Source organism: Bos indicus x Bos taurus, chromosome 15 (genome assembly GCF_003369695.1).
Source record: "Bos indicus x Bos taurus breed Angus x Brahman F1 hybrid chromosome 15, Bos_hybrid_MaternalHap_v2.0, whole genome shotgun sequence".
Lineage (NCBI taxonomy): Eukaryota > Metazoa > Chordata > Mammalia > Artiodactyla > Bovidae > Bos > Bos indicus x Bos taurus.
Window position 1 is genome coordinate 33,104,183 of NC_040090.1, and position 18,052 is coordinate 33,122,234.

At 40.5% G+C, this 18,052-nt stretch overlaps 2 pseudogenes; both read left to right on the top strand.

Moving 5' to 3' along the window:
• Positions 1-10,936: 10,936 nt before the first annotated feature.
• Positions 10,937-11,522, top strand: LOC113904727 (annotated as a pseudogene).
• A 2,792-nt stretch (positions 11,523-14,314) lies between these two features.
• Positions 14,315-14,623, top strand: LOC113904893 (annotated as a pseudogene).
• The last annotated feature ends 3,429 nt before the right edge of the window (positions 14,624-18,052 follow it).

An 18,052-nucleotide genomic window follows, 5' to 3' on the forward strand; every position in this document is an offset into this window, starting at 1 on the left:
CTTTGGGTAGTATACTCATTTTCACTATATTGATTCTTCCAATCCATGAACATGGTATATTTCTCCATCTATTAGTGTCCTCTTTGATTTCTTTCACCAGTGTTTTATAGTTTTCTATTTATAGGTCTTAAGTTTCTTTAGGTAGATATATTCCTAAGTATTTTATTCGTTTGCAATGGTGAATGGAATTGTTTCCTTAATTTCTCTTTCTATTTTATCATTATTAGTGTATAGGAATGCAAGGGATTTCTGTGTATTGATTTTATATCCTGCAACTTTACTATAATCATTGATTAGTTCTAGTAATTTTCTGGTGGTCTTTAGGGTTTTCTATGTAGAGGATCATGTCATCTGCAAACAGTGAGAGTTTTACTTCTTCTTTTCCAGTTTGGATTCCTTTTATTTCTTTTTCTGCTCTGATTGCTGTGGCCAAAACTTCCAAAACTATGTTGAATAGTAATGGTGAAAGTGGGCACCCTTGTCTTGTTCCTGACTTTAGGAGAAATGCTTTCAATTTTTCACCATTGAGGATAATGTTTGCTGTGGGTTTGTCATATATAGCTTTTATTATGTTGAGGTATGTTCCTTCTATTCCTGCTTTCTGGAGAGTTTTTATCATAAATGGATGTTGAATTTTGTCAAAGGATTTCTCTGCATCTATTGAGATAATCATATGGTTTTTATTTTTGAATTTGTTAATGTGATGACCCTTATTTAATACCCCCAATCCTCTTACCCTCTATTCTATTTCCATAGCTCTTATTATCTTCGAACACTTGACACAAGTTGCTTATTTTTGTTTTATTGTTTATTCCTCTGTCAACATGATAAGCATCACAAAGGCAGGATTTTTTTCCCCCAAAATGCCCCGTTTCCACTGATAACCTCCAAAATGCTTAGAATAGTGTTTTGATCACAGCATGGGCTAAATTAATTTTTGTCAAGTGAATCACATTTGTAAAGTGATTAGAATAGTTGCTGGTGGAAATCAAATAGTTTCTTAAACAAATTCAATGTATACTGTAAGAAAACTGTGTGCTTCAAAGCTCAGTCTCTTGAGCTCTCTGCAGGCATGCCTATGTAAGTCACTGTCGTAGAAGCTCAATAAATATCACTTAGGAACTGTATCCATCTCATGTGGTGAAACAACCTCCTGTTCTTTGAAAGATCATCTCGGTGGCACAAATTTCGGTTCAGTGAAGGGCTCCTTTCATTTCCCCCTCAGGGCCTCTCACTGATAACTTCTGCAGCCCCATGATGCCAGCTGCACCCCGCCCACCCCCTCCGCCCACCCCCGCCCACCAATAGAATTGACCAATTGCCAAGAAGTCCTCTAGTCTCAGAATGGAGGTGGTGGTGGGGTGTGATCTTCAAAAAATTGTTCATGAGAGCACCCTGAAGAGGGGGAAAATTGGAAAGAACAGACAGTGCTTGGAGAACACATTTTCTGGACTCGCTGGTCCCAGGGCCTTGGCTGTGATGGTCATGCCTCACCAAAGCACAGGTCCCATTGCATGTGGAGCCTTTGCCAGTATCTGCAGTGCTCACATTCACTTCAGGGGCCCCAGAGGGAGACCAACACACAGCCCCCATATTTATTCCTTTTAAGCTTCTCCCTTTCAAGGCACCAACTGGATGCTGAAAACTGATGAGCCCCAAACACTTTAATACATCCTTGGTTAAAAATTCAATTCAAGATGGAGAATACAAAATAAAATAATATTTTATGAAAAGCATGAAAAGGAGAGATAGTAACATAAGCAGATTTGAAATTCAGTCCTCTGGGAAAACTTATCCTTTTTTTGTGACAGAGAGTTACAGATTATTTAAAAAGTCATAAAAACAGCTATGGGCTTCCCTGGTGGCTCACTGATAACGAATCTGCTTGTAATGCAGGTGCCATAGGAGACTCATATTCAACCCCTGGATTGGGATGATCCCATGAAGGAGGGCATGACAACCCACTCCAGTATTCTTGCCTGGAGAATCCCATGGACAGAGGAGCCTGGCAGACTCCTGGTAGTCCAGTGGGTTGAAAAGAGTCGGACACAACTGTGCTACTGAGCCTGCAGGCACAAAAACAACTATAACATTATTGAGGTGGGAGTGGGACAAAGTTCCATTTATATTAGATACATGCATATTCTCTCCCTTGTCATCATAAAATTGATTCCCAAATTAATCCTTTTGCAAGAAGTTTTCTTGTAATAAATTTTTATTAAATTAAAAAATGCATTCATTGTGAAATGTAACCCTTCATACTAGGATTCAAAGATTATATGGATGCTTATAGTAGGAAACTGCATTTATGAAAATTACATATTAGAGAAAATAAACTATAGAGAAAGGATCTTGCTCACTTGTACTGAGCTTCACTGGTGGCTCAGTGGTAAAGAATCTGCCTGCCGATGCAAGAGATACAGGTTCGATCCCTGGGTCGGCAAGATCCCCTGGAGAAGGAAATGGCAACCCACTCCAGTATTCTTGCCTGGAAAATCCCATGGACAGAGGAGCCTGTTGGGCTACAGTCCAATGGGCCTGCAAAGGAGTCAGGCATGACTTAGCAACTTAACAACAACAACATATACATCCTTATTTATTTATTTATTTATTTAACATTCTCTTTCTTTATGGGTGATTACAAGATATTGAGTATATTTTCCTGTGCTATATAGTAGGTCCTTATTGATTATTTGTTTTATATATAGCACTGTGTATATTTTAACCCCAAACTTCTCATTTATTCCTTCCCCCGCCTTGTAATCATGTTTGTTTTCTATGTCTGTGAATCTATGTCAGTTTTTTCAAACAAATTTATCTGTATTCCTTTTTTAGATCCCATATATAAGCAGTATTACATGATATTTGTCTTCGACTTACTTCACTTAGTATCATAATCTCTAGGTCCATTCATGTTGTTACAAATGGCATTATTTCACCTTTTTATGTCTGAGTAATATTCCATGGTATATATGTCCCGTCTTCTTTATCCAGTCCTCTGTTGATGGACATTTAGGTTGCTTCCACATCTTGACTATTGTAAACAGTACTGCAATAAACACTGGGGTGCATGTATCCTTTCAGATTACGGTTTTCTCTGGATATATGCACAGGAGTGGGCTGGCTGGGTCATGTGGTAGCTCTATTCTTAGTTTCTTTAGGAATCTCCATACTGTTCTCCATAGTGGCTGTACCTATTTACATTCCTGCCAACAGTGTAGGAGGGTTCCCTTTCCTCCACACTCTTTCCAGCATTTACTGTTTGTAGACTTTTTGAGGATGGTCATTCTGACTGATGTAAGGTGATACCTCATTGTAGTTTTGATTTGCATTTCTCTAATAATCAGCAATATTGAGCATCTTTTCATGTGCTTTGGGGTCACCTGTATGTCTTCTTTGGAGAAATGTTTATTTAGACCTTTTGCCCATTGTTTGATTTATTTTTTTTCATATTGAGCTGTATGAGCTGTTTTTATGTTTTAGAGGTTAATCCCTTGTGGGTAACTTCATTTGCAAATATTTTCTCCCATTGTGTGGGTTGTCTTTTTGTTTTATTTATGGTTTTCTTTGCTGTGAAGAAGGTTTTGAGCTTAGTTAGGTCCCATTTATTTATTTTTGCTTTCATTTTCATTACTCTAGGCGATGGATTCAAAAAAATATTGCTGAGATTTATATCACAGAGTCTTCTGCCTATGTTTATCCCTGGAATAAGTTCTACTTGATCATAGTGTATGATCTTTTTATTTATTTATTTATTTCAGTGGAAACAGTGGCAGACTTTATTTTTTGGGGCTCCCAAATCACTGCAGATGGTGACTGCAGCCATGAAATTAAAAAATGCTTACTCCTTGGAAGAAAAGTTATGACCAACCTAGACAGAATTTTAAAAAGTAGAGACATTACTTTGCCAACAAAGGTCCGTCTAGCCAAGGCTTTGGTTTTCCCAGTAGTTATGTATGGATGTGAGAGTTGGACTATAAAGAAAGCTGAGCGCCAAAGAATTTATGCTTTTTTTTTTGTTGTTGTTCATCGCAGCACTGTTTATAATAGCCAGGACATGGAAGCAACCTAGATGTCCATCAGCAGATGAATGGATAAGAAAGCTATGGTACATATACACAATGGAGTATTACTCAGCCATTAAAAAGAATACATTTGAATCAGTTCTAATGAGGTGGATGAAACTGGAGCCTATTATACAGAGTGAAGTAAGCCAGAAGGAAAAACATAAATACAGCATACTAACGCATATATATGGAATTTAGAAAGATGGTAACGATAACCTGGTGTACGAGACAGCAATGGAGCATAATTACTTTTATTTCATTTTTTAAAATATAAATTTATTTATTTTAATTGGAGGCTAATTACTTTACAATAATGTATTGGTTTTCCATACATCAACATGAATTCGTCATGGGTGTACACGTGTTCCCTATCCTGAACCCCCCTCCCACCTCCCTCCCCGTACCATCCCTCTGCATCATCCCAGTGCACCAGCCCCGAGCATCCTGTATCCTGCATTGAACCTGGACTGGTGATTCGTTTCATATATGATATTATACATGTTTCAATGCCATTCTCCCAAATCATCCCACCCTCTCCCTCTCCCACAGAGTCCAAAAGCTGTTCTATACATCTGTGTCTCCTTTGCTGTCTTGCATACAGGGTTATCATTACCATCTTTCTAAATTCCATATATATGCATTAGTATGCTGTATTTGTGTTGTTCTTTCTGGCTTCTTTCATTCTGTGTAATAGGCTCCAGTTTCATCCACCTCATTAGAACTGATTCAAATGTATTTTTTTAATGGCTGAGTAATACTCCATTGTGTATATGTACCACAGCTTTCTTATCCATTCATCTGCTGATGGACACCTAGGTTGCTTCCATGTCCTGGCTATTATAAACAGTGCTGCGATGAATATTGGGGTACACGTGTCTCTTTCAATTCTGGTTTCTTCAGTGTGTATGCCCAGCAGAGGGATTGCTGGGTCATATGGTAGTTCTATTTCCAGTTTTTGAAAGCATCTCCACACTGTTCTCCATAGTGGCTGTACTAGTTTGCATTCCCACCAACAGTGTAAGAGGGTTCCCTTTTTGTATGATCTTTTTAATGTTTTGCTCGCTTGATTGATTTTGATAGTATTTTGTTGAGGATTTTTGCATTTATGTTCATCAGTGATACTGGCCTGTAATTTTATTTGTTTTTATGATATCTTTGTCTGGATTTGGTATCGGGATGATGGTGTCCTCGTAGACTGAGTTTGGAAGTGTTTCTTCCTCTGCAATTTTTTGGAATAGTTTAAGAAGAATAGGTGCTAACTCTTATTTAAATGTTTGATAGAATTTGCCTGTGAATCCTTCTGGTCCTGGACTTCTGTTTGTTGGGAATTTTTAAATTGCAGACTCAATTGTAGTACTTATAATCGGTCTCTTCACATATTCTATTTCTTCCTGGTTCAGTCTTGGGAGATTGTACCTTTTTTTTTTTTTTTTTCTTTTTTAAAAATTTTATTTTATTTTTAAATAAATAAATTGTACCTTTTTAAGAATGTGTCCATTTCTTCTAGGTTGTCCATTTTATTGGCATATAGTGGTTTGTAGTAGTCTCTTTTGGTTCTTTGTATTTCTGTGATGTAGATTGTAACTTCCTCATTTTTATTTTCCACTCTTATTGATTTGAGCCCTCTCCCCCTTTTTTTCCTTGATGGATCTGGCTAAAGATTTATCAGTTTTATTTATTTTCTCAAAGAACCATCTTTAAGTTTATTGATTTTTTCTATTGTTTGTTTTAAATTTCTATTTCATGTATTTTGCTTCTGATTTTTATGATTTCTTTCCTTCTGATAACTGTAGGCTTTATTTGTTATTATTCTCTACTTGAAGTAGATGTATGATTATTTGTTTGAGATTTTTCTATAGCCATTTTAAATAGAAATAGAAAAATAATCCTAAAATTCATATGGAACCTGAAAAGACCCTGAATAGCCAAACAATACTGCATGAGAAGAACACAACTGGAGACATAACACTTCCTGATTTCAAAATATATAGAAAGCTACAGTATGGCACTGGCAGGTACTCATCTTTAACAAGGGTGCTAAGAACACACAATGGGGAAAGGATAGTCTGTCTTCAATAGTTTTGCGAAGACTGGATATCAACATCCAAAAACATAAAATTGGACCCTTATCTTGAGTCAACTATTAACTGGGAAAAGTCAAACAACTGCACTACAAAACTTTCTGTAAGAAATTCAAAGAATTCACATGAACACGTGTAGCTTTAAAAAATTTCAGTTCACTGATGTCCCAAAGTACATGAGGCATAAACTGTGGTCTGTGTTCTTGAAGTAATTTGGACATAAACTATTCAGCCACAGAAATACTAATACAAGAGAGTGTCTACTGACTTCACATAAAAAAGTGTTTGGAGAATATGGATTTTTTTGTAGGAGTAATTACAGAAAGATATAAGGATTGTGAGGGCAATGTACTTTTTCCAGAATAGACTTTGAAAAATTGAAAAAAAAAAAGTAATAATAAAGACACTTATAACATTCAAAACTTACTGGCTATAGGGAAAAAAAAAAGCTTTAAAAATTCGAAGTCTGGTTGATGTACAATATTGTGTAAGTTTTCAGGTGTACAGCAAAGTGATGCAGTTGTATACATACAAATACATGTTTCCAGATTATTTTCTGTTTTGGGTTATTTCAAGTTATTGAATATAGTTCCCTGTGGCATACACTCGGAGAAGGCAATGGCACCCCACTCCAGTACTCTTGCCCAGAAAATCCCCTGGACGGAGGAACCTGGTAGGCTGCAGTCCATGGGGTCGCTAGGAGTCAGACATGACTGAGCGACTTCACTTTCACTTTTCACTTTCATGCACTGGAGAAGGAAATGGCAACCCATTCCAGTGTTCTTGCCTGGGGAATCCCAAAGATGGCGGAGCCTGGTGGGCTGCCATCTCTGGGGTCGCACAGAGTCGGACACGACTGAAGCGACTTAGCAGCAGCAGCAGCAGGGGCATATATTAAATTTTTGTTGCTTATCTATTTTCTGTATAGTAGTTTGTATCTGTTAATCCCATACTCCTAATTTATACTCCCCCCTCTTTTCCCTTTGGGAAACATAGATTCAGGTAGAGGAAACCCAAGCCTTCTCATGCCCAAAGACGTTGTTTTTTCAGGTGGCTGCTTATCATTCAGATCTGAGGGACCATGAACAGTAGTAACATACAATGGCTACTGTTCCTCATTCTTTTACTTCAAGACTGTCTTCCAGCCAGATCTGGGCTTATTTCTGAGGTTAAAATCTGAACTATGGCCTAGAACCCATTTTAGTGTCTCAAGGATCTTTTCAGGGATAAGAGTGTTTGGAACTCAGGAAGCTGAGGAGAAAGCTGACAGAAAAAAATAATTCTGAATACTTGTGGTCAATTTAGATTAATTCCTTGTACAAAATGACAGTGTTTAATGTGGAAGGAAAAATTAGAAAAAAAAATTAAATGTTGGTATGCTGGTGCATCCATTGGTATATCTATGTTGTTTCAGAAATTCTGCATTTGGGGCCTCAAACAAGTGGGGAAATGTTTTTATTGCAAGAAAACAATGATTTTCTTGTATTTCTACTCACTGCAATATTCCAGCTCTATACTGGATGACATCCTAACATGTGAGCTTTTCTTTCAACTCTCTGACTGTCCTTCAACTTAGGAGGTTGAACAAGAAATTATGGTTAAAGTTGAAAACCTGGGCTTTCCAAGGTTTGAAGTAGATTTTTCGGAGCTCCAAAGGAAGATATATATGATGAATTCCTGTTTAGTTTCTCAAAGTTCAGTTCAGTTCAGTCACTCAGTCATGTCCGACTCTTTGAGACCCCATGAACGGCAGCACGCGAGGCCTCCCTGTCCATCACCAACTCCCGGAGTCCACCCAAACCTATGTTCATTGAATTGGTGATGCCATCCAACCATCTCATCCTCTGTCCACTTTTCCTCCTGCCCTCAATCTTTCCCAGCATCAGGTTCTTTTCAAATGAGTCAGCTCTTCGCATGAGGTGGCCAAAGTACTGGAGTTTCAGCTTCAGCATCAGTCCTTCCAATGAATATTCAGGACTGATTTCCTTTAGGATGGACTGGTTGGATCTCCTTGCAGTCCAAGGGATTCTCAAGAGTTTTCTCCAACACCACAGTTCAAAAGCATCAATTCTTCAGCATTCAGCTTTCTTTATAGTTCAATTCTCACATCCATACATGACTATTGAAAAAACCATAGCTTTGAGTAGATGGACCTTTGTTGGCAAAGTAATGTCTCTGCTTTTTGATATGCTGTATAGGTTAGTCATAGCTTTTCTTCCAAGGAGTAGGTGTCTTTTAATTTCATGGCTGAAGTCACCATCTGCAGTGATTTTGGAGCCCAAGAAAATAAAGGCTCTCACTATTTCCATTGTTTCCCCATCTATTTGCCATGGAGTGATGGAACTGGATGCCATGATCATAGTTTTCTGAATATTGAGTTTTAAGCCAGCTTTTCCCCTCTCCTCTTTTACCTTCCTCAAGAGGCTCTTTAATTCCTCTTTGCTTTCTGCCATAAGGGTGGTGTCATCAGCATATCTGGGGGTATTGATATTTCTCCAGGCAACCTTGATTCCATCTTGTGTTTCATCCAGTTTGGCATTTCGCATGATGTACTCTTCACAGAAGCTAAATAAGCAGGGTGACACTATACAGTCTTGACATACTCCTTTCCCAAATTGGAACCAGTCTGTTGTTCCATGTCTGGCTCTAACTGTTGCTTCTTGACCTGCATAGAGGTTTCTCAGGAGGCAGTAACTGTCTGGTATTCCCATCTCTTTAGGAATTTTCCACAGTTTGTTGTGATCCACACAGTCAAAGGCTTTATTTGTAGTTAATGAAGCAGAAGTAGATGTTTTAATACTTAATGATTCAACTATTATTATTTAGTTTTGTTAGATGGTTTGTTCTCCTTTATTTCTGCATTCTCTTGCTTCATTGATTAAGCTTATCTTTTAGCTAATTTTTTTTTCACAGACAAAGGCAGGCCGAGGACATAGTGGGGAAAGACCATAGGGTCCTGTTCTGTTTCACTTTGAGCCCAAGATCTTGCTATACAAGGTTTGTTAGACCCCTTCAGGTTTGTGTCACTACTCTAATACAATTTCATGCTGTATGTACCTTCTGACTACCTTTTCATTTATGCCTCGTGTTTCTTTGACAAGATTTTTCTCTTTTGAATGTCCTGCTTCCCTTGTATTCTTGATGCCCTGTTTTGAACAAATTCTCACAGCTTCCAAGTCCAATCGAGGCTCAGAAACCCCTGCTTTGGATCAGTTGTTCTCACACCTTGGTGTACATTGTGATCATCTGACGGGCTTTGTACATCCCAGATCTCTGGGCTTCACTCCCAGATTTTCCGATTTGGTGGCCTGGGGTCCAAAGTTACCTTACCCATCATTCTGGGTCAATGTTAATGTCCTGGCTTTGGGATTCATACTTGGAGAAGATCAAGTGTGTTCACTGAGGTAGGACTCCTTCAATGTGACAATTACTACAATTGACAGAGGCACAGAGACCAAAATCTGTGAGTTTCTAAATGGGTGTTACTCCTGAACCATTTTGAAGGAATAAGACTGTCTCTCCTTATTGTTTGGTGTATGGTTCATAATTTTTAAGTCTATATCCTGGCTAGGTAAACTCTGTAAATTGACAAAAGAAATGGAAATGAAAATTACTATATTTCATTATAGAGTGTTTGGACAGAGCTGTACTTGAAAACTGGAGAAGGCAATGGCACCCCACTCCAGTACTTTTGCCTGGAAAATCCCATGGATGGAGGAGCCTGGTTGGCTGCAGTCCATGGGGTCACTAGAGTTGGACACGATTGAGCGACTTCCCTTTCACTTTTCACTTTCATGCATTGGAGAATGAAATGGCAACCCACTCCAGTGTTCTTGCCTGGAGAATCCCAGGGATGGGGGAGCCTGGTGGGCTGCCGTCCATGGGGTGGCACAGAGTCGGACATGACTGAAGCGACTTAGCAGCAGCAGCAGCAGTACTTGAAAACATGGGAAAGCCATGGAGGTGACTTGAGTCCCTGGAGAAGCATCATGAATTGAAGAAAATCAAATGCAGGATGTGTGTGTTCTTGAAACTCCTGCCACACTAACAGGAGGGATGTTTTCCAAACAGTTGCTTTGAACACTGGTGAATCTTCTTATTTGTGGCCAAAATTATGTGTTTCTGCTGTAATTTAACAAAATTACAATTCTAGATTATCAACTGAGGGAAATAAATGTGAAAAAACTATTGCAATTCTATGTATAATGAATTAACTGTAAGTTTGAAAACTTCAAACATACTTTCCACATGCATGTTCTCAGGTCACTAGAGAGATGGATGACAAACCTGAAAGTAGTCTGGACAAGTCTAAAATGCTTAGTAGCCTCTTGCAAATGTGACCCAGAGGACAAAGCGGAGACTATAAAACACTCCCACATGGGAGGAGGCCAGGGTGGAGAGCAGATATTCAGGTGATTGAATTGCCAATCTTAGCCTCATACACACAGGCACGTACAGGGTTAACTGTACCTGGCAAAGGACTCTGGGGTGGCAAGGGAGCCAGATGGACACCTACTGGCAGTTGAATTGGGTGATTGGATCACTGGGTTGTCCTGGTCACCCCATTGGGTCCACTGTCTAAATCCAATCACTCAAGAGTTAAGCCAATCACCAGTCAAGAGGTCTCCGCCCACCTTGGGCCCATGCCCCCATATAAAGGCCTTCTCTCTTCTCTGATTCAAATGCTCATTTCAAAACTGGACCCAGCCGGTCATCTCTCTGGCCTTCAGAGTCCCCCTCAGACCCTGAAGTCCTTCTGTCCAGCTAGAGTCCCAAAAGGCTGCAGCCATGCCCTCCTCCCCACTCAGGGTGGCCGTGGTCTGCATGAGCAATGTCAACAGGAGCATGGAAGCCCACCATGTCCTCAGCAAGAATGGGTTCCATGTCAGGTCTTTTTGGAGCCGGATCCCACGTGAGGCTCCCAGGAGGGGCACGCAAGCCACCCGTGCTCTACGACTTCTCCACGTCCTACAAGAAGATGCACAGCGACCTCTCCTCTAAAGACCAAAAGCGCTACAAAAGGAATGGAGTCTTACACATCCTGAAAAGAAATGAGAGAATCAAGCCTGGCCCAGAAAGGTTTCAAGAGTGCCCAGATCCCTTTGACGTCATCTTCACCTGTGGGCAGAGGGCCTATAACTGGGTGGTAGCCGACCTGTGTGCCAGGGATCAGGAGACCTGGCAGCCTGTGCTGGTCGTCAACGTGGACATAGACGACACCCTGGAGGCAGCCAGCCTTGGAGCCTCGATCATCTGTGAGCTCTGCCAGGGTCTCCAGCAGGCAGATGACACGCAAAGTCGTCTGGCCGAGCTGCTCCAGGCAGCGAAGGAGAAAACAGGAAGGAGCTTTCTGCACACGGTCTGCTTCTACTGAGGAAGCATCTTGGCTGGTTTCAGCTCCTTTGTTGGTAAGAACCCGTGCCTGGACTCTTGAGCTGCTGGGTATTTTCTGGGAGAGGCTTCTTCAAAGCCGTTTCTGCTAAAGGCCATCTCTGTATGATCTGTTGTCAGGTACACCCCACCCAGTGAAGGAGGTGGAGGAGGAGAGCATCACACGGCACGGGGAACATGGAACACTGGTAGACATGCGAACCCTTCCAATGTGGGGAACGACAGTGTGGAACTGGACCTGGAAGGAAGAACTCAGTGCTCACAGGGTTCTGCAAGGAGGTTAATCTCGAGGACTCTCTTTTCTGGATGGACTATCAAGGCTGATCACAGAGCCCAGGACAAGCAATGCATTGAAGGATATTCTGAGAAAAAGGAACAATGTCTATTTTATTGATCTATATGGATACTAATTTCCTTCTGTCCTTTTGGCGTGGTGTAAGTGGGATAGGAATACATTGAGTGGAAATTATATTGAATTGGAAATATTTTTGTTTTTAGAATGTATGTCTTTGATGAATGCCTGCTTTATTAGAAACTCAGGGTAGATCATGTGTAGCTTTTTTGGGGAAAATCCAAGCATGATTTGTTTAATCCAATAGCGTATTTATGAAACAAAATTATAAATTGGTGTATTCCATGGTCGCATTTATTACTAAAATCCAAGCCCTATTTGTTGAACTATGTAGCTTATTTAAACAAAACAAAATGAAATAAATCAAAATAATACTCTTTAATTTAAGAAAAGGTATCCTCTATGACACACTTCCCAGAATATTGGAAATAAAAGCAAAAATAAACAAATGGGACCTAATTAAACTTAAAAGCTTCTGCACAAGAAAGGAAACTCTAAACAAGGTGAAAAGACAGCCTTTAGAATGGGAGAAAATAATAGCAAATGAAGCAACTAATAAACAACTAATCTCAAAAATATACAAGCAACTCCTGCAGCTCAATTCCAGAAAAATAAACAACCCAATCAAAAAATGGGCCAAGGAACTAAACAGACATTTCTCCAAAGAAGACATACAGATGGCTAACAAACAGATGAAAAGATGCTCAACATCACTCCTTATCAGAGAAATGCAAATCAAAACCACAATGAGGTACCATTTCACGCCAGTCAGAATGGCTGCGATCCAAAAGTCTACAAGCAATAAATGCTGGAGAGGGTGTGGAGAAAAGGGAACCCTCTTACACTGTTGGTGGGATGCAAACTAGTACAGCCACTATGGAGAACAGTGTGGAGATTCCTTAAAAAACTAGAAATAGAACTGCCTTATGATCCAGCAATCCCACTGCTGAGCATACACACTGAAACCAGAATTGAAAGAGACACGTGTACCCCAATGTTCATCGCAGCACTGTTTATAATAGCCAGGTTATGGAAGCAACCTAGATGTCCATCAGCAGATGAATGGATAAGAAAGCTGTGGCACATATACACAATGGAGTATTACTCAGCCATTAAAAAGAATACATTTGAATCAGTTCTAATGAGGTGGATGAAACTGGAGCCTATTATACAGAGTGAAGTAAGCCAGAAAGAAAAACACCAATACAGTATACTAATGCATATATATGGAATTTAGAAAGATGGTAACGATAACCCTGTATTCAAGAGTGCAAAAGAGACACAGATGTATAGAACAGTCTTTTGGACTCTGTGGGAGAGGGATACGGTGGGATGATTTGGGAGAATGGCATTGAAACATGTATAATATTATATATGAAACGAATCACCAGTCCAGGTTCGATGCATGATACTGGATGCTTGGGCCTGGTGCACTGGGATGATGCAGAGGGATGGTATGGGGAGGGAGGTGGAAGGGGGGGTTCTGGATGGGGAACATGTGTATACTGTTGTGGATTCATGTTGATGTATGGCAAAACCAATGCAAAATTGTAAAGTAATTAACTTGCAATTAAAATAAATAAATTTATATAAAAAGAAAAAAATAGAAAATGTGTCTTCTCATTTATGGTAGGGGATGGATCTTACCAACTGGGTGTCTTGATTTCCTTTTTTTCAAAGCCTATAAATCCCATGTAGAAAAGCATTCTTTTCTCTTGAGAATTTACTTCTTGCTTCAAACATTTGTTGTTTTGTGTTTTGTGTTCCTCTGAAAATGGATCCTCATTGCTCGGCAGTGAAACATTCTTGGTTCTGAACAGCTGTGCCACCAAGTCCTATATGACTCACAGGAGAAAATAAAGGAGAGGTAGTTGGGATGGTGAAGTAGTTTACTCACTATCAGAAAGTAAGTGCGGACTTTGTTATCCGTGTAGGTGGCATGGAGTGCCATGGTTCTGGAGGGATCAGGGAGTACAGGACATCCTGAGGACAGGAGTGCACTGAGCAGTAGGGAGGTGGCTCTGCATAGGGGGAGAAGCTGTGGGAGCAGAGGCAGGTGCTGGAGTTGAAAAGACTTGATGAAGAGAAGAGAGAGGGATGGATATAGAAGCACTCTCAATTTCTGTCTTTCCCCACATGTGAGCATGTGCATCTATATCTGAAGGGGGCAGTGGTAAGGAGATGACGGTTTTCTTTCCTGGTAGAGTCAGTGTTATTCAAGATCAATCTCTCATCTGAGGATGGAGAGTCACGGTCAGGAATGGAGAGGGAGTAGGAGTCGGCTGAGATCATCTTTTCCAATGATGGGACCACAAAATTGAAGTAGGGAGATTTAGGAGCCCTTTGAAAGAAAGAGAAATGATTTGTCCAGGTGAACTTATTTTGCCAGAAAATCCACATGCAGAAAAGCTGTTGGTTGAATTCCTCGCCCGGAAAGACTTCAAGAGTGCCGAGATCGCTTTGACGTCATCTTCACCTGTGCGGAGAGTGTCTACGACAGGGTGGTGGAGGAGCTGTGGGTCCGAGAGCAGGAGACCTTCCAGCCTGTGCACGTGATCAACGTGGACATGGCCGACAACGCGAAAGACGCCACGCTTGGGTCTTTGATCATCTGTGAGCTCTGCGAACGCCTCCAGCAGGCAGGCAACCTGGAGGACTCTCTGGTTCAGGTGCTCCTGGCAGCCGAGCGGAAAACTGGCAAGAGCTTTCTGCACACGGTCTGCTTCTACTGAGGATCTTGTCTGCTTGCAGCTCCTCTTGGTAAGCACTTGTGTCTGGACTTTGGGCTAGGTGGTTATTTTCTGTCAGAAGCGGCTTCCAAGGCCTTTCTGCTAAAAGCCATCTACATGACTTTTTCCAGGTACACTCCAGCCTGGGAAGGAAGTGGAGAAGGAAATCTTTTTCTGCAAAAGTAACATGAATGCCCTGGAGGCATCCAAGCCCTTCTACGGTGGGGGACGATGGTATGGATTCTTGACCTGGAAGGAACACTTCAGGGCTCACAGGGCTCTTCGAGGAAGTTAACCTAGAGGACTCCATTATCCACATCAAGAGACCAAGGTTTACAATGGACCAGTGATGCACTGAAGGACATTCTGGGAAGAACAAACAAACCCCACACCATTTCCATTCCATCATTTGTTTTTATTTCATCATTTTAATACAATTTCCTTTGTCATTTTTGTATTGTGCATCAGTATAAATGAATTTTTCTTTTTAGTGAGATAGGATTATATTTAATGTTTGAACTTTAGAAATCTATTTTTAGATTGTATGTATTTTGGTAACTGCAAGTTTCATAGAAACTCAGGTTTGATAATAGTAGGCATTGATTGCTAAAATTTCAGCATAATCTGTTCAATTCAATATTCATGGAATGAAATAAAAGCTTCTAGTTTATAGAAAATGGATCTCCTAATTTTTGGTAGGGGTAGGATCTTACAAAAGGAACACTTTTGTTTCTTACTGTTCAAGCTGAATGAATTCTACAGGGTAAAGCGCTCTTTCCTCAAGTGGATTTTCTTCATGCATAAAAGGTTCATTGAGTATTGAACTCCTCTAAACATGGATTCTATCTGTAGGGAAGTGAATCATCTTGGGTCTGACCAGCAATGACACCTAGGCTTGTGTAACTTACAGGAGAAAATACGGGAAAGGGGAGTTGTCCTGGTTGAATGAGGTATCTTGCTATGTCAGAAGGTTGATGTGGACTTTATTTACAGAGCAAAGGCAGGATGGAGCAAGGGTGGACCTGGTGGCATGGGATGAGCTAGTAGAGGATTTCCCGAGGAGAAGTGTGGATTGAGCAGTAAGGTAGAAGCTCTGGACAGGGGGAGAAGCTGTGGGATCATAGGAAGATGGTGGAGTTGAAAGGACAGAACATGCTGAAGAGGAGAGAGAGGGAAGAATTTAGAAACAATGTCAATTTTCTGTCTTTCCACACTGGTGACGGGGTGTACTTATCCACATGGGGCAGTGCTGGCGGTAGGGAGGTGAGGGTTTCTTTCTGGGTAGATTTAATGAGCTTCAAGGTCAGTCTTTCATCTGATGTTGAGTTAGTCAGGGAGGAATGGGAAGGGGATCAGATGGTATGTTGAGATGATCATCTCCAATGATGGGAACACAAAATGGAAATAGGGAATGTTGGAAATTTCTCTCCCTTTATAAGAGAGAGAAATGATCTGTCCAGGAGATCTTACTTTTGTCAGAACATTCACTGGAAGGAATTGAGAAAATATTTTTGGTTGATTTCCTGTCTGTAGGGGTATGGAGGAGGCAAATATGATAAAGCATGTAAAAGTGCAGCTGGTGTTCCAAAGGAGTGACTCCAGTGAGGAAACTCAACATAGAAAGTGTCCATGGAAAAGTTAAAGGGAATGGGACTGGATGAAATGGATGGTGGGACATGGTTTGTCTAAGAGTCCTTAGAGCTGCAAAAATAACAAAAGATTGGAGGGTTGACAGTTGAAGGTTGATGAGTGTCCTGCTTCAGATTTAGATGTAGTGCAGAGATCTGGATGGATCTTGGGAAGTTGCTGTCTTGGGGGAGGGTGTAGATAAAAGCAGTTGGGCAAATGTAACAACACTGAATATCTTTGGTATTGAATGGGTGATCTTTGTGCTGGTTGGGTTTGCTATGAATGGGACCTGTGTCTAGTCACTTCACATAAAGAATTGTCAGGAGAATAGGAATCCTCTCATTGACATATGGACGAAGACCCCCAGGATGCCACCGTTGGGTCTTTTACCATCTGTGAGCTCTGCGAATGCCTCCAGCAGGTGGACTATGTGGAAGACCCTCTGGTTGAGGTGCTCCTGGCAGCCCAGTGGGAAACAGGCAAGAGCTTTCTGCACATGGTCTCCTTCTACTGAAGATCTTGTCTGGCTTCAGCTTCTTAGTCAGTAAGAACCTGTGCCTGGACATTGGGCTAGGCGGTATTTGCTGTGCAAGGATCTCAAAGCCGTTTTTGCTAAAAGCCATCCTTATGATTTTTTTCAGCTGCACCCCACCCAAGCAAGGAAATGCAGGGGAAATGCGTTATATGGATAATGGAACTTGAATCACTGGAAGCCATCAAAAACCTTCGAACATGAGGGATGATGGTGTGGGGACTTGACTTGGAGGGAACAGTTCAGTGCTCACATGGCTCTGCAAGGAAATGAACCTGAAGGACTGTGCTTTTCAGATCAACTAATGAAGGCTTATAATGGAATGGTGGGTGTGTTTTGTTCAGTATAATCAGGAAAGAAACTTGTCTATTTCATCATTTTAAAACAATATCCTTTTTTCTCTTTTGTAGTTTTATATAAATATGTAAATTTTTATTGAGATGTCATTCTAGTGAATTGTTTTTACTTACAAATATATTTATATTTAGATTGTATGTCTTTTACTAATGCCAATCTTAAGAGAAACAGCATAGATTATGGGTGGCATTTACTAAGATCCCATCATGATTTTTTCAATTAAATAGCTCCTGACATTAAGTAAAATGAAATAAAACCCTCTGAATTATAGAAAAAGTGTTGTCTTGTTTGTGGTAGTGCAGGGATCTTACAAAGTGAACCCTCTGGTTTCTTATTGTTGAATCTACGTGAATTCCATGGAGAAAACACCTTCTTTCCTAAAAAGTTCTTTCTTCATGCTAGTTGAGTTCCTATGTGTTTGGGCAAGGGATGGCAAAAATGACAGACAATTAAAATGCTGCAGGTACTGCAATGGAGAGATAACAGTGATTAATTACAAAATATAAAGTGTATATAAAATAGAAAACCAATAAGGACCTTTTCTGGGCTTCCCAGGTGGTACTAGTGGTAAAGAACCCAGTTGCCAATGCAGGAGACATAAGAGATTCAGGTTTGATCCCTGGATCTGGAAGTCCCTGGAAGCGGGCATGGCAACCCACTCCAGTATTTTTGCCTGGAGAATCCCATGGACAGAGGAGCCTAGTGGGCTACAGTCCCTGGGGTTGCAAAGAATCCAATATAACTGAGTGATGGAGCTTGCACGTGCTCAAGGACCTTGTCTATAGCACAAGGAACTCTTCTCCACTCTGTAGTGACCTATATAGATATATATGGATAAAGAAGGTTGAAAAGAGGGGATATGTATGAGTGTGTGTATAACTAATTCACTTTCTTGTACAGTAGAAACTAAAATA